This window comes from Saccostrea echinata, unplaced genomic scaffold, assembly GCF_033153115.1.
Source record: "Saccostrea echinata isolate AGI-Se365-2 ecotype Australia unplaced genomic scaffold, CSIRO_AGI_Sech_v1 ptg000052l, whole genome shotgun sequence".
Classification (NCBI taxonomy): Eukaryota; Metazoa; Mollusca; class Bivalvia; order Ostreida; family Ostreidae; genus Saccostrea; species Saccostrea echinata.
This window is the reverse complement of record NW_026889801.1, coordinates 8,719,354-8,736,763: the sequence shown is the minus strand read 5'-3', so window position 1 is coordinate 8,736,763 and position 17,410 is coordinate 8,719,354. Positions and strand designations below refer to the sequence as shown.

The following is a 17,410-nucleotide window of genomic DNA, read 5'->3' as shown; positions in this document are numbered from 1 at the left end:
TCGTATAAATCATTATCATTTAAATCAACTTTCTTAAGCTTTTCTGCGTGAATACCAAACCATCCCAGCTTTCCATAAAAATGAGATGAGTAGATAAAAATTTTCTTTAATTTCGGGGGCAAATAAATTGTTATATTTGGCTCGTATACGTTCATGCGACCATGCTTCCTGTCAATAGTACCAGTTGTTCTGTTTTTTAGACACTGATGGTTTTCATAATTTTTTGTATGAAGAATATTTCTTGTACACTCATGTTCTAGTGAAATATCTTTATTTTCTTCGCATGGATCTATCCAAGCAGTAGGGTATGTTAATCCCAGGTATTGTTGAGATATATCCACTACCTCTAATCCTGTAAGCTGGCTCAATTCAAATAAGTATTTTCCTGGTGTCAATCTATTCATTTTTAATGTAATTTTTTTCATTGACTTTGGAAGGCTTTTTAAAACACCTTCCTGAAATTGTTCAAGTCGGTTAAATGAACTGGAGAATTCCACAATAGATGTGTTGTAGAGATTCTGCAGATGACAGTGTCTCAGTATTGTTCCTTCTCCAGTCGTGCAGGTTATGGAATCAAATATGAAACTTCTGATGCTTGTTATGCTGAACGAGTCAGTGACATTTGGTAAAATTGCAAATCCCATTTCGCGATTATTTGAGATATCAAGAAATGTCAGATTTGGATGTTTATCAAACACACCTTTTTCAATGTAACGAATATTACAATAACTTACATCAATATGTCTCAAGCCTGGTAGGTTTTCAAAGAAAGATTTAGGGATATACCTCAGGGAACAAAAGCTGCCGGTACGTCCTGATATATCTAGATATTGAAATTGTTTCAACATCTGAAAGATTGCCGGAAAATTTATGTCTTGAAGTCCATTGATTTTTAAAACTCTCAGAGAAACTAGCTCTGAAATAACTTCACTTGGAAAATCCCATTGTTCAGTTTTAAGTGGAGAATTCTTGATATCCAACTCCTGCAACGACTCCAAAGTTTTAAAAATCCCTTCATAAAAATTATTTTTTGTGTAATTGATATCATTATTATAGTCTAATTTAAGAATCTTTAGTTTTGTTAAACCTTCAAATGGATGACCTCGAAGACTTTTTATGCAATTTGCTGTTAAGATGAGAACAACGGTATTTTGTGGAAGTCTTTCTGAATTGATCGAACATATATTATTTTTGCTCAAGTCTATCCAGTTAACATTCACAGAAAAATGAGGAATATGTTGCAAATCAAGGTTGGAACAAGACGCTTTGTAAAATGATCCTTCTTGGTTGCACATGCATCCCTCTTCAGATGAACAATTGGCTTTTTCTTGGCTATATGTCTCCTTAAAAATGGAACACAAAATCAAATTGCTAGTAAATAATTTAGGGTAAAAGGCAAGTACTGCAATTCTTGATAACATTTCCGTAAAATTCTTTCTTTTATCCAGTTGATTGTTAACAAACACCTTATGCTTATGGACACAAATCTTAAAAGATAATAGCTCAAACATAGGCCGGATAAGTAGATGAATAAGCTTGAAAAGAAATAAGGAAAAAATTGCTATTTTGTAAGTCTTAACTTCCCTGTCGAGTGTAAATGTTATAAAATTAAATGATATGGAAAGAGGTATAAATGATTTTAGATAAAACTCAAAAGTCCAGTCTTTTATAAATCTTGTAATACACTGATGTAAATTTTTTAATGATTCTAGAAGTAAAAATAACATATTTTCTGTAGAAAACAAAAGTTAACATACCTGTTCTTGAGGAAAGAAATGATAATTTAAAAAGAAACACAACGGCAACAAACAAGACATAATAATCTATAATGAAGTAAGAATGGGATATATTTCCACCATGTATATCTGCAAGATGGTATTATATCTATCAAAAATAAGCAGCAAATGGAAGTAGAAGATTTCATTGGAATTCGGGGAAAATGTATGCTGTGAAACAGAAAGATCTTAGAGTTTGAGTTGGATTAGGTTTGGTATGCCCTAGTATGATTTTTTGTTTATCTTTTGGAAACATCCTTTTACTGTACCCAATGTATTTACAATACAACTATGTGGAGTTTAATTGTAAAAAAGAAATTTTCGGAAGTAGTGTGTTAGAGGTCAGGAAAATATCCATCTGATTGTCAGGCGTTTCCTATGAAAGAATAATTCATTAGTCATTTGCAAAATTATTTTTTAAAAACATTCACACAACTATTCTGAAGTTGATATTACAAAGGTGCTTGAGTTTCTGATTGACAAAATATATGTAGTTTTTGAAGACCAGGTCTTCCATTGTTGTTCATTATCTGTTGGAATTCCCATGGGTACCAATTTTTGTATTCATATGAAGCAGAATTATTACAAAAAGAAAACCCCAACCAAAAATAAAAGAAAAACAATAAACAAACAAACAAACAAAACACCAAGCAAAAAAAAAAAAAAAAAAAAAAACAAAAAAAAAACAAAAACAAAAAAAAAAAAACAAAACCCAGAACCAAAACAAAACAAAACAAAACAAACAAACAAAAAGAAACCGTTTAAACCAAGGTCCCGTGTCGCAGTAGATGTTGCCACGAATCAGATACCTCACTGCTCAATGGCCCTGAGTGCCGAGTATAGGTATAAACTCGTCATTTAGATACATTGACGACGTATTATCAAAAAATAATTGCTTCAATTCATATGTCGACTTGATATATCTTAGTGAGCTTGAAATAAAAGATTCCACAGATTCTGATACATCTGCTCATATTTGGATGTTTCACTAGAAAAAAACCTTAATAGTAACCTGACAACAAAACTTTATGATAAATGTGATTACTTCAATTTTTCAATCGTCATCTTCCCTTACTTATGTAGCAATATACGCTTATCACATGCATATGGTGTTTATATCTCCCAGTTGATTAGCAAGAGGATGCTCTACGTATGAACAATATTTAAAACGAGGCAAGCTATTGACAAACAAGTTGTTGAAACAAGGATATAAACAGTCTTGTTTAAAGTCATCATTTCGCAATTTTTATGGTCGATACAATGACCTTGTCAGCAAATACAATCTATTATAAAGTCAAATGCTGACTAACGTTTTTCATACTAATTGTACGGCTATTATTTACAATTTGCATTGTCTACGGATTTTTCCCCCTTTTTTCCCGATCATAACAAAGAGCACACGGTGGGTGTGACCGGTCGGCAGGGGATGCTGACTCCTCCATGGCACCTTATCCCACCTCTGATGTTTTCGGAGGTCTGTGTTTGCTCTGCTCCCGATTTGCATTGTTTAAATCGATTTTGAGCTTGAATACTGTTCGTTATCTCCATATTTCATTCATCTCTATTTTATGAATAATTAATGGATAATTCAGGCAATAAAAGAAGAGTAACTTATAGTGCAGTTTGTTTGCTGTTTTCATCTAAAGGTTGAATGGGAATGTTGTTTCTAAAAACTCTCAATATAGGAAGTTTTAAAAATGCTTTTATATGTAATTCTTCGTGCAGCCAAGAAGTCGGAAAGAGAGTTAAATGTGTCGAGTTAATAAAGCGGACGAAGCTAAAGGAAATGTTGTCTCAACAGGCATGACGTATCAGTGTTCTTTCCCTGAAAACAATGTTTTGCATTTAATTAGTATGTAAATTGTCTTCAAAAAGCTTGGTGACCCTCCTCATTTTGCTACGTGTCAGCCAAAAAGAAGATCTCAGACAGTGAACAATTTTTGATTGATTGATTGATTGTATATTTTTTACGTCCCATTGGAGAATTTTTCACTCATATAGAAAAGTCACTATATATCAGTGAAGGGCTTCAAATTTAGACCTTTATTCGGCACTCAGAGCCATTGAACAGTGAGGGTTCTTTATCGTGCCAACGCCTGCCGTGACATGGGGCCTTGGTTTTTAAGCTCGCATCCGAAAGATCCTCAGTTTTTACTTCATAGTGCCGAGCGCTTGGGCGAAGGAACAGTTGCTACTTATTTTTTCATCGACTTAGGTCAGTCGCGGCCGAGGTTCGACCCCACGACCTTCTGATCAAAGAGCGAGCGTTCTAACGACTGAGCTACCGTAACGGTCAACAGCTTTTGATAAACGTTGTGGAAATATTTGTCTCTAAGCTATTTAGCAAAATAATAATTCAGACTGGCAGATTTTCCATCATGATGCATTTTGTATAAAGAACTTATGAATTGATAATGCCATCCAAAGATTTAAAAAAGACTGAGTATAAAAATTCTATTTCATTGAATATTCCTTTTGATGATGCAGACTGTAATGATTTGTTTCAATCTTGTTATTATTAATGAAAGGGATTGAATTTATCAGTCGAAGTCAATACATCTGTCCAGCGTCACTGAATGAAATACAGGTAACTCTCGATACCTCGAAGTCCTCGGGACCGAGGAAAAACTTCGAGAGATCAAGAGTTCGAGTTTTCAAGAGTCCGGAATTTTCCGGGTTTGTTGACAGGTTTTAAAATTAGTCTTACTGGATATAATGATTTTCACGCAGTGATAACCTTTTACACGTGGTTTTTATAAAACAACGATATTTTTTCGTAATTTAGATGAATATTTCATTAAACTGAGTAAAGCAAAAAATGTATATCGTCATTTCATGTATATTTATTTAGTTTTGTAATACGGACATCATACTACGCATTCGTTACACGAAAACAACATGTTACAGCGTCGTACATGTATAGCATTGACTATTCTAAACATGATCATTGAACGCAGTTCTGCAAGTATTTTTCCAATAATAGTCGTCATATTGACATTGAGGCTGTTTCTTCTTTTTCATATTTCGTTTAACTTTGACACTGACTCGAAATAAAAATTAAATTAGTGTTTCGTCTTTTAATCAATTACTACTTTTCACTGACACCGCGTCTCTAAATTATCGTAATACAGTCGATGATAATTTTTTTAATAGCATATAGGCAAAAAAAAAAGATTAATTATAAATCAATTATCACCTTGCAGCATAGTTTCACCTGAATAAACATCCCGTTCCTCAATTCCGCGTCTTCTGCCTGGGGCCATTTAAATGTCCAGGTAAAGGTGCTAATTATATAACCTTGTATACACAATGCCACTTCGAGGTATCGAGGGTAAATTATAATAGAATATGCATAGCGGGACTGCATTTTGACTTCGAGGGATCAAGGGTTTCGAGAGATCAAGAGTTCGAGAAACCAAGAGTAAATTTGCTTAGTTATATAGGGGAATAATTTGGGACCGAAGATTCACTTCGAGCGATCAATAACTTCGAGAGATCGAAGTTCGAGCAATCAAGAGTTACCTGTAAAAAAAATGATCAACGCACACACCCTAAGAAAAAAGGGGAAAAAACAAAAAAAAAACAAAAAACAAACAAAACAAAAAAGGGGACATACCATGACTAATCTATAATTTTAAAGGCTCGTTTAATGATTTTTCTGAAACTGAAGGACAAAAAATACTTAAATATAAAACGTACAGAAGCAAAAAAGGATTAAGAGTCTGAGGTGTTTGAATATTCATATATTGCTATATGTTTCAACTGTGTAGCTTGAACCAATGTCAAGAAATTTGAGTATATAGTATTAAAACTCGAAATAAAAACAATCAATAGAAAGTATGCGTTTTAGGTAGAAAGTGTAGGGGATAAACATGCTGTTAATAATAAATGAAAGTGTTTTGCATGCCAATTAAATTAATTTTTTTCAGAGAGAAATCTTCCAATTATCTGTATTTTGTATCATTGAAAATAAATCAGGAAAATGGTGTTATTTTCTAAATGTACTAAAGACATTTTAATTACTATAATCCAAGTGGAGAAACAAACTTCAATTAAACATTGGAGTAGAATTTGATTCTTATAAAAAGCCAAAGCAAATAAAATCCCGATGGACTGGAATGGTATATCTGCGCATGACATTGAATATATAATCTGTCTGAATATCTTGATCCGATATTTTCATTTATTTTGATAGTCTTTTTTGTTCCTTTTGTCATGAGCATTGTGCGGTCATTAGACTAGAGCCTTTTTTATTCATGGTTTTATAAATAAGCTAATGCAATGATTCCGATTCAAAACCTTTCTGTTCTTTTATGAAATATGCAAAACGATCAATTACTTTTATCTGTTCACGCTTTTACATGTAAATAACTGACGTAAGGAAGTTAACTAAGTTTTATCAGAAAAGATAAAAACATGATCGAGAATTTGATTAGCATTGCTTGAAGTTAGTAGTAGCTAATAAATGCAATTCATTAGTAAAGGGTAAAGGTAGCTTTACAGATATGTTTATGTTAATGTCTTTTAAAAATTACTAGCACAAATGTATCCCTTTTCAGCTTCCCTCACCCGAATGTTTAAGTGAACTTCTCTGATCTAAATTTGTCAGTTGTCCGTCGTTGTCGAGTCGTTGCTATTTTCGTCGTAAACTTTTTTATTTACAATTTCATCTTCTATTTTAGGACAGTTGGTCCAATATCAGCCAAAATTGCTACAAAGCATCCTTGGAACTACTGGGTCAGAAATGTTCACACTTATGTAAAGCTTCAAAACATAATGTAGATCCACATTATTTAAAGCATTACCTCAACATTAGGGTGGGACCACAATAGGCGATCAAAGTTTTACACAATATTATATACGTTCTAATCTTAAAAAACTAGTAATTCAATGTTTAAAATATATTAAAATATATTAAAAAATATACATAAAATTAAAGAACTCTTCTCTAAACTACAGCGTTTACATGACAGCATTATATGTACGTTGATATATTAGGTACAAATTTGGTAGAAACCAGATACCAAATGACTAAGGCAAGACCACAATAGGGGTTTAAAGTGTTATAAAGATAAAAAAGTATTCCTTTTTGAAAAGCTTTACAGTCGCATAAACAATATTATATTTTTCATAAACGAATTAAAATTGCATTTCTTTATACTCCGAATCACACATAGATTTGAATATTTTGTCCAAAATATATCCATTTTTCTTTTTAAACGACATTTAGCTGTAGCACAATCATCTCTATGATATTCAGAAATTCGAGTGAAACCTAAATATCTAACTCGATCGTAAACATGCACATATATAACTAAATTAGCTTCACCATAAGACCTGGGACAAAGGTCTAGAAGAAAGGTTCTGAATTTTTAAACGTTAATACATGAACAATTAATTCACATAGTTCCGATGCTTGTTCAAATGTTCTGCTTTTTCATTCAACTATTAGATAGAAATTATTTCTAGGCCAAGTTAAACGATTCTGTTTCTTTCTTTGTATCAAACAAAGATTAGGAAACACTCCTATGCCTATTGGCATCATGAAATATATTAAAAGAGGGAGTCATAACTCACCGGGTCTTTCATAGACTTTAAGGTTATTTAAAAATGGAAGAATGTGATAGGGAAGATCAATTTGTCTTGTAAATTTAAATATTTCATGTTTTCTCAGAATAAGTGAGTCCTTTTATTTGTTAATTTGTAAACATCTTCCTGTAAAGTATAAAGCCTTACATTGCAGACACCTTCCTTCAAAAGTAATTTCCTTAGCTGTCTAAATAAAGAAATAAAAACTAATGAGCACATTTGTTTTCTGGTCAAAGTAATATACATATATACTTCCTTTAAAAGTAGACATGGTAATATAACATTAGGTAGAGGTTTTATTGTGACACCGGTACGGGATGATACCCGGTTGATACATTTCTGCAACGCCGATTTACTTACCATCCCATATCCGGTCACTACTTGAATATGTATTAACGAGTTTACTTATCGATTATATACACTCAGGTGTCTAATTTAAGTAACATTTATTCGTGGTTTCTTTTCTCTTTCTATCAGACTGTCTCGTCCGAATTAGAGACTGTCTTTCGCCATTTTTCGTTTACAAAAGAAATGTATTGTTGTGTTACAAAAGAAGGATAACTCCGTATTGATCATGTCTTGACTATCGAGTGACCGTGTATTTAAGCATTACACTCCCTTTCCTTGACAGACGACAACCGATCACAAGCCAGGATTTCATCGAAACATTATCAGACGTGGGGGACACGATATTACCTATTTCATGAACGTGTAATGGTTATCCCAGAAAAGCGCAATCATTTAAAAGATTTCGTAAAACTATCTCACGAAATCAGTTTTTTTTTTTGCCTCGTTGGGAAAAAGATTATTTTTGACAATATTTTTTAAAATGTTACCATATGCCCATTAAAAGAAAACAACATTTAAAGGATATCAAATATTGGGTGTCAGAGGACCGCAATTTTTCCAATTAATTAACATTGCAATCGATGTCTTGGACATTACCATTCTGTGGAGACTTTTATATAGATATATCTCGAGCACCGGATTTTTCTTTGTAAAATTGAGAGGTTTAAGAATGATTAGACTGTTGATCCGAAAGAAGAGGGACATGTTAGATTTTTTTCAATGATTCGAGTATGAGCAAGATTGGTACCTCAGCTCAGAAACATATTTAATTTAAGGGTCAAATTTTATATATTGAATGCTAAAAATTAAAAATTATGATTTTTTGAAATTTTATTTGTTTAATGCTAAAAATTAATGGGTAAGATTATCTTTAGATCAATTCATTACAATGGTCATTTTATCATGAGAGATAAAATGTGGGTTCATTACTTTAAACGTCCTCGGGTATACACATAAACATGAAATGATTATTTTCGCTTATTTTTAAGATTTTTTAACCCAGAGGCGAATTAAGATGGAGTGCAGTGGGCCAGTGTCCTCACTTTTTGAGACCCAAACCTTAGTAAAACCTCCAAAACTTTATGAAGCTTTTTTGTTTAACTTTCTACGTAATTTCTACACGTTGTCAACGTGACAGCGTGTGAAGTAAAGTTTATCACTCGTTGCATCCAAATGCATTGCCAATTTGAATGGACACATGTATATGACATGTAAGAATAGATAGTTTATTTTTTGAAATCTACAAGAGAAACAGAATACATTTAAAAAACTGTGTTGATAAATTATTTCCATAGGGATGAATCCTTTGCTTTAAGACTTATTTAATTATGTACAAATGTAATTATGACCTAAAGCAAGACTAACCATTACTTTTGATAGCCCTGATCTTGTGGAATTAACGTCAACATTCTTTGATCGGGCGTTAAATTGATTTTTAAAAAACATAATTGTAACAAGTGCTTTCCAATCAGTATATATGCGCGTTTTTTGTAACTTCAATCATTTGAACAATAGTCTGGATTATAAAATCCACAAGGGATGCAATTTAGATTGTTCCACTCATTAGTGGAATGATGGTTTTGATATGAAAAAGTCTATAATTATATACTATTTGAATAAAATGTACTGTAACATAAAAGCAAGTTATACAATTTTCCTAGCTGATCCCATTATAATATTTATAAAAAAATATATAATTAACCTCATGCAAGGTAAGGAAAGCTCTTTCTTTAAAATCTGTATTTTTATTTCTTAATACACATTATTTATCGGTGACGTCTTGAGATTTTTTTTTTATTAAATTTTCCCAGAATGCTTCATAATCTCGTTCATTTTCTGGGTATTCCAGGTAGCAATCCTGTTTAAGTAAATCGACTACTTTGCTTAGGTAAGTTCCATTGTAGACATCGGGCATCAAAATGAGAATAACAAATCGAATACTTCCTCTGTCCTTAATGCCTGCAACTTTTGCCATGTTGAGTTCATAATCCTGCCACTTGGAAGACAGATAACGCCTAGAAACGACACAAATTGCTTTAGAGCTTTTTTTGCAAACCTTTGACTCACCAGGAAGAAAAACTTTGTCGCGAATGAGCAGCTTGAAACCACGACAATATTCTAGTCTTGGATACATTTCCGATAGAACAGAAGTTCTGTCACTTCCACAGTATGAAATGTATGCAGCATATTCATAATGACTGTTGATGGAATGTTACCATTTAAATTTCATTGAATTTGACACCTCTTTTTGGTTTTATATATGATATATCGCAACGTCCCGCAACGTCCATTTTTTTTGTATACAACAGCAGCAAATGATATGCAGAATACGAGCGTTAAAACGACGGCACTTGGCAAATATATAGAAATGTTAAACCTACAATGTCTTTCCAGGTGTTTGATTAAATCATCGAAGTCGGAAAGTTAAAAAAAGCTACGTCATTTTCGGAACATTTGTATTTTGGAAGATTCTTGAACGTTTGCCTGTACAAGACAATCAACTTCAGGAATTTTAAAAGACTGACAGGAACATGTAAAAACGCTTCTGAAAGATCAATTTGAACCACCAAATTTTGTCTTTCATGTAGTAATAACTGAAGGGAATCCATTGCTGTTTGGGAAAAGGAGCTTATCCTGTTGTTTGCCAAATCAATGAATTTCAGATTTTTCATGTGATTTACTTGTAAGTTGAAATCAGAGAGTTTATTATTTCGAATTATTAAAGATTTCAAACGAACTGTGTTTCTAAAAAAAATTTCCGGGAAGGTATTCAATATCATTATTTGAAATGTCGAGATTTTCAAGTAGTCCATGACTTCGGAAGATTTCTCCCTCAAAATCCTCAGCAATCGATGGTCCCAATATATTGTTTGATAATTTCAGAGTAGTGACAGAATACAATGTTATGAAAAAATGGCCTGTTACATTATAACATTGATTTCTGGAGATATCTAAATATGTTATATTACTAGTATCAAAACCTAACACAGGGCCTTCCCATTTGTACAAACCATTATCATACAAATGAAGTTTCCTTTAATTCTCCGCATGAATACCAAACAGTCGCACTTTTCCATAAAAATGAGTCGAGTGCATAAAAACTTCATATAGTTTTGAAGGAAAAAAAACTGTTATGTATGGTTGGGATATGTTAGGGCGTTCATGTTTACTTTTATTTAAACTATCCATGTTATACTGATTGTCTACAATTTTTAGCGAAGGGAGAATATTCCTGGTACACTCATTTCCTAACAAAGTATTCAGATTTTCTATACACTGATCTGCCCAAGCAGTAGGATATCTTAATCCTGCGTGTTGCTGAGATATATCCAATACCTCAAGTCCTTTAAGCTGGCTAAATTCATATACGTATTATCCTGGTGTCAATCTATTTGTCCTCAATATCAACGTTTTCATTGATTTTGGAAGGCTGCTCAAAACAGCTTCTTCAAATTGTTCAAGTCGATGAAATGTCTTGTAAGAGATGTCTTGTAAAGGTTTTGCAGATGTTAATGTTTCAGAATAGCTCCCATCCAAGTCATGCAGGTAATGGAGTCAAATACGAAGGTCTTGATACTTGTTTTATTAAATAGATCAGTGACATTTGGTAAAACGGCAAATCCCATCTTGCGATTATTTGATATATCAAGAAACGACAGATTTGAATGTTTACTAAACACTCCTTTTTCAATGTGACGGATATGACAATAGCTTATATCAATATATCTCAAATTTCGAAGGTTATCAAAGAAAGATTGAGACATATCTGAGGGAGCAAATGTTACCGTTTCGTCCTGATATATCAAGATATTTTAAATGTTTTAATTTCAGAAAGGAGGCTGAAAAAATTCAAATTTAAGATTCCATTTGTTATTAACGTCCTAAGAAAACATAACTGCGAAATAACCTCTCCTGGAAATTTCCATTCTTTAGTTGTAGCTGGAGAGTTCTTGATATCCAATTCCTCTAATGATTCCAAGGATTTAAAAATCCCTTCATAAAAATTTCTTTGTATATCTGATATTATTATTGTAGCCTAGCTTAAGAATTTTTAGTTTTGTTAAACCGTCAAACGGAAAACATCGGAGACTTTCTATGTAGTTTGCTGTCAAGTTCAGAACAACAACATTTTTTGGAATCCTTTTCGAATTAATAGAATATATTTTATTTTTGCTCAAGTCGATCCAGCTCACATTCATAGAGAAATTAGGAAATTGTTGAAAACCAAGATTGGAACAAAAAGCTTTATATAATATGCCTTCCTGTCTGCAAATACATCCCTTCTCAGATGAACAAATATTTTCCTTGCTTATATGTCTCTTTAGAAATGGACCATGAAATCAGAAAGGTATAAGATAATTCAATGTAATAAAAGTAATCCTTTGTTAACATATTGCTATAGTTCTTATAAACTAACACCTTATGTGTATTGAAACTCAATTTAATAAAGAGTATGGGAAATAATAATAATAAGATTGCATTTCCGAATTAAAGTAAGGAAGTTAATGTTATCGTGTAAATCTTAACTTCCTTGACAAGTTTTAAAAGGAATAAAATATAGTTAACTGAAAAAGTCACAAATATTTTTTTTTAAATATTGTAGAGACCAGGTAATGGTGTAATGGTGTAAATCTTTTTTTGTTTCATGATTAAGAAAAAAAAATTGATTTAATTTTACATGAATACCCGTTAAAAAATAAGAAAGGAATTTATAATAGAAACGATTTTCGAATGTATTTTTAAAAACAAAATACATAACAATTTACATTATATATATATCCTTTCCGAATTTGTACATCTTGTAGGTCTTAGTATATTGATCTCATATTAAAATAGACAATTCAAGATAGTTTAAAATTCTATAAAAATTGTTAGAAATAATGTACTCAGTAACTTTTTATCTATTTTGAAAAGTTTCACTAAATATTACGAAACAAGCCTCACCCTGGCATTTAATAATCCATAATGTTTGCATGAATTCTGTCATTCTAATAATTACTACAGTTAACGTCAGACACTCCGGAGTCAGATATTTGCTCTGTATGCAGCTGCTGAGAACTTGTAATCTTTGTATGTCTGGAGAAACGTAAAGTTTTGAGATTACATGTCTACATTTTAAAAATAATGTGTTCTTGTTAATTACATCTTCAATGATGTTGCAACTGAAAACAATGTTTAAATGTCACTTATTTACATAGATTCATTTGGTGATCAAAGAGAGGTAAGTCTTTGTAAAAGTTAGTTGCTAAGGATTTTAATTGGATACCTCTACCGGTACACAACAAAAGCTATAAAAACGCACAATTCAAGGAGATTTAATACATGGAATTCAATATCACAATAGAGTTGTAAAGATGATAATGACTAGGTAAAAATGCAATTGAAGAATATTTTTAAAATCACTTAAAACAACCAACCATCACATATCTATTTCTAAACATTACTTCAAAATTCTAAAACTAATCCAAAAAAGATCAATCTGAATTTAATATTTGACCGATTACGTGAAGGACCTGGACACTCCGTCTCTAGAGAGCTTACTGGCTGCACTGCCACCTAGTGAAAAATGTTCTTGTAAATTATACACATCTAATTAAATGACACAATTAAATGATATGTACATTTATCATATTCTTTAAAACTATGTACACTTGATATGAAATGGTTTGCTGATCTTCAGGTGTCTTTCTGTCTGCATGGCCACCATTGTCATAAAGTTCACAAATAAAATCGTGATTAACAATTAAATGACCTGATTATACATTAATGTCAAACGATAAAATATATTGAATGGAGCTTAAACAATTGCTTTGGAATGTTATTGTATTTCTAGGTATTATTTTTATAGCAAAATTAAGAAAACAAAATTGGATGTTTTTGCGTATAGAAAATGAAATAAAATCTGCATTTTACTGAATATGAGAACTTAAACAAGGTATGTAAGACAGTCAGAATAACAAAAGCATTTCAGCATACCTGATTTCTTTGTACAAGTTGTTCATTCTTCATAGCTACAGTATAGTATCAGTTCCTCAACTTTCTTCAGTTCCATACGCAAAGATGGTTTATGGCTGAGTAGATTTTTTACAATCACTTTCACATTCTCATTCTTAATATCTTCTAGAGGGGCAAACTTTTTAGCTTTGAGTTTATCAAATGTACGAAGTCTTTCACTTTCGTCCATTTAACATACATTTCATATAAAATTAATCCAAGACTATAAAAATCTGCCTTTTTGTCACAGCTTTCTTTTTTTCACCTCTGGTGCAATGTAACAAGATGACCCTATATCCTTGGTGAAACTAATCTTATCATTTTAGGAGCTGAAGAGTCCACCTCCAAACTTCGGTTTCTTCTCTTATCCAAGCCAAAGTCACAAATTTTAGCTCTGCCATCTTTACCAATTAAAATGTTTGCTGGCTTGAGATCCAGGTGAATGAAGCCCTTCTCATGAAAAAATTGCACTCCAATATTGATATACACCAAGAAATATATTATATCTCCTTTCATCATCAGTAAATATGTCACCGCTCCTTATCATATCCTCTAAATTTTCTTTGCTCAGTTTGTATCAGTAAGCATGCATTATATATTTTTCACTATTAGGTCAGAATCCTCACCTTTTACTTTGAAAGGTCGAACTATTGTTACTGTTTAATAACTGACAATATTTTCATAGAACTCTAATTTGCTCAAGGCAATAGCTTCACCCTTACTGAAAGTGTGAAATCAACTGGCACTAAATTCATCGCACAATTCCTGTTGACTATAAATTTCTGGACTTCAAACACAGTACCAAATCCGCCAGAACCAATCTCCCTGGCTATTTTGTAATTATTTCTGAAGATTTTTTTTTTTTTTTTTTTTTTTTTTTTTTTTACATTTTTCAATACATTTGGCATTGTCTTGGTCATCCTGGTAAGAACAGTCACTATCCATTCTCTCTGAAACATCAACATTTAAAGGCAACAAATTATATCATATTTTGCATAGGTGCTTTAATCTGAGGTCCTCTGACTCTCATATTGAAACCTGCACATGCCACACTTAATGTTATATAATCTATACGATATTTTTCATAATCACACACCACCACCACCGAAATAGCCCCAGTAGCCTTTTTAATTTGGATCTTACTAAAAAAAAAACCCTTGTGAACTCACTCAAAACAAAAGCAAAAGAATCTTACCGAAGAACCTCGAGGATTTTTAATCATTTATTAATTGGAGATGAAATATTGATATTTCTGTATATATATATGTATACATATTGCTATAGATGCAAACATTTCAAAGTATACTGTAACGTCGTGTAACGTCAAATAAGAGTTGTGCTTTAGCAAAGTTCATTATGACGTCGTTATGTTACGTTATTACGTTATTGTAAAAATATACTTTTCATATATGTGTAAAATATTATGCATTTTTGTCTTTTTTATTATTTTTATACCACAAAATCCTTTGCTAGTGATTTAAGGCTAGGTATAGGCTTTTTTGTTGATGTCCTCTATAATCTTACGTAGTAAAGAACAATGAAGTCATAATGTGACGTCATAATGCTATGTCATGTCGTTTTAACTTTCTCTGTATAATTGGTATAGTCCTTTGGGATTCTAATTTATTCATTTGCATAAAAATGCCCATACTTAGCCTGAAATCACTTACAAAGGATTTTGTATTATAAAAAATAATCTAAAAAAGCAAAAATACATAATATTTTATACATATATGAAACGTATATTTATTTTCTCACGTTTTGTGTCAAAATTGTTAAAATCAAGATTTGATCATTACTTTAAAATCCTTTACTTGCTGTTTTGAAAAAATAAACTGTTTAGAAAAAAAAAACACACACACACACACACACACATCACATCGCCTACACGAATATTTATGAAAAAATGGAACCTATGAGACATAGTATTTTCAATAAAGAGTATAATATCATTCGTCAGATATAATAGAAAACGAATAATGTTACTGTTGAAGAAATTAATGCAGTTATATTACACAAAATCATGCACTTGTCAATCTTTTTGCAAGACGATATCTGAGGATATGCACAAGGATCTCTGCCTCTCTCTATATCAACTGCGTCAGTCTCGAGTGGTTTATCATTCTCATCCCTCTTGTCATTCTCAATTTGCTGCTCCTTTGATTGTTTCTCAGAGTTTGGGGCTTGATCATGATTAAAAATTGGTTTCATGATAGGTTTCATCAAAACGGAAATGATTGTACTTATTACACAAAGAAGCAAATGGAAACCCATGTATATTGTGAGGTATGGTACATCAGTGGAATTTCGTGGCATCGTTTGTTCGAATAAGGTTAAGAAGACAGTGAACGTCAGAAAAAGCGTCAGACTGTAGGTAAGTCTCTCCCCAGAATCAACTAGTACAAAGAACGTTAGCGAATTCAAAACCGCCAGTATAATTATGGGAACAAAAATAGTCAATACGATGTAAAGGTATCTTCTTTTAAAATGAACTACATATACTACTGTTGTCAAATGAAATTCGGGGTTGTACACTATCGTATAGGTAAATGTAATAAACGTCCATTCACCATTTTGAGCAATAAATTTTAAATCGTCGTTTGTTCGTGACTTTGGAACAAGTTTTTGGACCCAGTCAGTTACTTGCCAAGCACTAACAATTATTTTACAACGCTGCTCATCAAATGGAAATCTCTAAACTTTGATGTCACATGAAAGTATGATTTTCCCGCCAGGATACCAGGTCACCTAGCCATTAGAACTCACTGTAACGTATGGATGTGGTTCCAATCCGTGGATACCTTTTTCAGTATACCACATTGATATATCCGGGGTCCACAATTTTTGATTGGGGACTGTAATCATTTCTAATACGGAATGTTGGATGTGATTCCAAGTAAGAAATTCGTCATACCACTGAACATTAAACCAACCAAAAAATGATATATATTGCAAACGTTCTTCAACTTCCTGAACCGAATTAATAGTAAAATAGAAATTGACATGAACCTCCTCACTTTTTTCTTGGTTTTATCATTGAACTATAGTTTTCAAAAAGGTGATCCACAAAATTTTTAGAACCGGTATAACTCTCAAAGATCCAAATGAAAAGCAATGCACTGAGATTCACTTTAATTGTCATAATTTGTCCGAATGTCTCCAGAGTGAACATATGTTTTAGGAGATATTTCTACTAATGATTGGGATTTCCAGTGAAGAAATGTCAATAAACGGAGACATTCCTTCAGTGAGCATCACTTCATCAATGGATAGAAACAAACCAAATCAACACGTATTATTTATTTTGTAGTGAGTGTATGTAAAGTGCAATTAGTAAAATGACGCTTGTATGGAACAATAAGATCTGGTTTTGTGAAAATTTGCATTGTTTATGTGTTAATTGGGATATGAAGTGATTATTTCTTTTTTCATACGTTATGAGTAGGTTATGCGTCATTATTTCAAAGTTGAAATTGAAAAAAAATAGTGAAATTTAATTGAAAACTCAGAAATAATGCCTTGTTTTTAATTTCCTTTGTTAGCTGACAATCAGAAAAGAAGGCAATCAATATAGACATTTTGTATTATTGGCCTTTCCATATTTCGAAAATTGATTATGAAAGGATATTTCTTTAAATGTTTTGGGGGGAGGTTACATATATATATATATATATATATATATATATATATATATATATATATAT

At 32.0% G+C, this 17,410-nt stretch overlaps 1 protein-coding gene across 1 annotated transcript in view; it reads right to left on the bottom strand.

The window, feature by feature from the left end:
• The window catches only part of LOC133203839 (baculoviral IAP repeat-containing protein 2-like), a 267,667-nt gene extending 258,886 nt beyond the window's left edge, over positions 1 to 8,781 (bottom strand). Inside the window, exon 1 of the mRNA XM_061339629.1 lies at positions 8,772 to 8,781. The gene's annotated coding sequence lies outside the window, so the exon portion shown is untranslated. The remainder of the gene's footprint in view (positions 1 to 8,771) is intronic.
• Between the last annotated feature and the right edge of the window lie 8,629 nt (positions 8,782 to 17,410).